This window comes from Myotis daubentonii, chromosome 5, assembly GCF_963259705.1.
Source record: "Myotis daubentonii chromosome 5, mMyoDau2.1, whole genome shotgun sequence".
Taxonomy (NCBI): Eukaryota; Metazoa; Chordata; class Mammalia; order Chiroptera; family Vespertilionidae; genus Myotis; species Myotis daubentonii.
In genome coordinates this window covers 53,999,762-54,003,053 of record NC_081844.1, presented here as the reverse complement: position 1 = coordinate 54,003,053, position 3,292 = coordinate 53,999,762, and the positions used below count along the sequence as shown (strand labels likewise).

At 41.3% G+C, this 3,292-nt stretch overlaps 1 pseudogene; it reads left to right on the top strand.

Moving 5' to 3' along the window:
- Window positions 1-3,208: 3,208 nt before the first annotated feature.
- Window positions 3,209-3,292, top strand: LOC132236328 (small Cajal body-specific RNA 24; annotated as a pseudogene).

Below are 3,292 nucleotides of genomic sequence, written 5' to 3'. Positions count from 1 at the left end.
TCCTCAGAGGAGAGGGGCTGCTAAGTCATTAAAAAGTATTAGCTTTTTAGTTCGCCTGATTAAAAGCGCAGTATCATCTCTCTTAGGTCCCACAAAACCCCCTGGAATACTTAACTGATTCCCTCACAGTGAAACCATTCACTGGCCAGTTAATTAGGAGCTGTGCCTTTTCCAGACTCAAAGGCCGTCTCCAAATTGCTCAGCACAGTGTGTCTCTGACACTCACTGAAAGCAAAGAGAACTCGCCTGAGCTTGTGGGAAAAGTTCTTACAGAAAATCAGAATCAAAAGAACCCCCTTCTAGCCAGGGGTTACCGTTAGACTCGAAGAACTCTGGCTTGTTAATTAAGTAGGGCGGAGGGGAAGCAGTGTGAGGAGGGAAACAGGTTCTCAGTGAAAGTAATTTTAAAGATTGTGCTCATCATAAAGCCGGAGTGAGAACAGTGGTCACTCCAGGGACAGCAGCAGCATTTGGAGAGGAAAGCAAATAGTCCTAAAAACATGTTTTATCTCTTACACTAAAGACAGCTGCAGAATATGATTAAAATACCAAAGAAAATATCCAAAATAAAAATAAAAAAATTGGAGAATCTTATCTGTTGTGTCTTATATGTCCTAAAAGAATATATGTCCTAACAACATATGTTCTATCTTTTACACTAGAGATAGCTGCAGAGTATGATTAAAATACCAAAGAAAGTATCCAAAATTAAAAAAAAAAAAATTGAGAAAGAATCTTATCTGTTGTGCTTTACATGTCTCTTTTCTTTTTTGACATCCAAGCCCCAGTCTGTTACATGGAACAACACATCTTGTTACTGTACTAGATAAGAAAAAGAAGGGGGGGGGGAATAATTTATTAGGGAATCATTTGTTCTTAAACTTTTGTTTTGTCATGATTTTCCCCTTCCTTGTGTGTTTAAATCTTCCTTTTGAGGCTCAAATCCTAAGAAATACTTAGCTTTCAAGTGGGTTAGTTAATCCTTTTCCAGGAGCGTTGGAGATGTTTTATTTCAAGTAGGATGTTAATTCCCCACAAGGTCACTTCAGAACATTGGCTGCCCCCTGTAAAACCACACCTGAGAACAGCGAGTTAGGACGCTGTTAATTATTCAAGCTGTGCTTCCTTATTGCATATTGTAGTCAGACCTGTTTACAGAGAAGTGGCAGAAAGAAATCAAGAATGCTAATATGAGACTTGAAACCTACCTTATCGCTTCTGTAAAGTTGTATGTCTTATAGTATGGCCTTATCTACGTGTTCCATATAAACACTATTTCTTTCTAGGTTATAATTTATGTTATTAGCATGAAGGAAATGGTTTCACCACTATGGGAGTGTGTGTTGGGAGGAGAGTGGGGCGAGTTACTGGGACCCTAAATGAGCTCAATTTAGGGCCTATCCCAAGTTCAGGAATGGAAAGATTTCCCTTCCCCATTCCACCATCTCAAGAGCCCATCCACCCTTCTTTTGGGCAGTTAGAAGATAGGTTGCTTACATAATAAGGAAGTGGATAAGATCTGCCAAGGCTGTGGGGCTAAGACTGCAATATTTTCTGCAAGGTTGTCACCAAGCAAAGTACTGGCTGCTGGCAAAGTAAGAATTCCCTTGGGGGGAGCATGGTTGATGCAGCCCCAGGCCCAGGCACTGGACACTGTCCATTCCAGTGCTCATTCCAGGGGCACTGGGCCACGTGCAGAGCCAACTCAGCTCCCACAGTTCTTGGACCTTCAAATAATGTCCCTCTCAGTGACACTGGCTGTAATCTTACTCATTAGTGCAGCAGTTCTCAACCTGTGGGTCGCGACCCCTTTGGCGGTCGAACCACCCTTTCACAGGGGTCACCTAAGACCATCCTGCATATCAGACATTTACATTACAATTCAAAACAGTAGCAACATTACAGTTATGAAGTAGCAACGAAAATAATTTTATGGTTGGATCACAACATGAGGAACTGTATTTAGAGGGCCAGAAGGTTGAGAACCACTAATGTGTGGCCCCATTGATCTCTGCTCTCAGGGCCTTGGTCTCTTTTCTCCTCACACCAGGAGGGAATATGGGCAGGAGACTCCCCTTTACTCAAATTCAACTTTCTAACTAACATGTCTGTGTCCTGAGTCTCATTACTCTGCTGTGGGCCCAGCTTTAGAAAACAAAGGTGGGAAGACTTCTCATTTTCTTCCTACATTGTTTTCCTTCTAAGATCGTTAATGCTTACCTAGCCCTCTCTATAGGCCATCCTTACAAGGCCTGGCCTCCACAGACCTCTTCACACTTGTCCTTACTCTACATCAGCGGTTCTCAACCTGTGGGTCGCGACCCCTTTGGGGGTCGAACGACCCTTTCACAGGGGTCGCCTAAGACCATTGGAAAACACATGTATAATTACATATTATTTTTGTGATTAATCACTATGCTTTAATTATGTTCAATTTGTAACAATGAAAATACATCCTGTATATCAGATATTTACATTACGATTCATAACAGTAGCAAAATTACAGTTATGAAGTAGCAACGAAGATAATTTTATGGTTGGGGGTCACCACAACATGAGGAACTGTATTAAAGGGTCACGGCATTAGGAAGGTTGAGAACCACTGCTCTAGATGCTTTCTTTCTGTTTCTTAACCCATTCATGTTCTTTTCCTCTCAGAGCCTTTGCCCCGTAGAGTCTCTTTTTATCTCCTTTGCCCAGGTAACTCCTATTTACCATTCAAATCTCAGGTCTCAGCTCCTGAAACTTCTTCAGCGAAACCTTTCCTGACCTTGAAACTAGGTCAAGTTCCCTTATTATATGACTTTATAGAAGCAGGTACTACTCTTTCAGAGTATTGTTTGTGTTATTATTGAGTAATGTCTGCCTCCCCTACTAGACTGTCAATTCCATGATGACTTTTTTCACTCTCACCATTAAATCCTCAGTGCTAAAATAATGAGTGTGGTGGACATTTACTTTATTCAGTTTCTTCTTAAGGTGAAGAAAACTCTTTGTAAATGTCCTAGAGCAGGGGTCCTCAAACTTTTTAAACAGGGGGCCAGTTCACTGTCCCTCAGACCATTGGAGGGCCGGACTATAGTTTAAAAAAAAAAAAACTATGAACAAATTCCTATGCACACTGCACATATCTTATTTTGAAGTAAAAAAACAAAACGGGAACAAATACAATATTTGTATTTGCATGTGGCCCGCGGGCCGTAGTTTGAGGACCCCTGTCCTAGAGAAATATAGTAGCTTTCTGTTCACACTTTGCAAGTAAAAAGGGTGGATCGTTCCACTACTGACATAT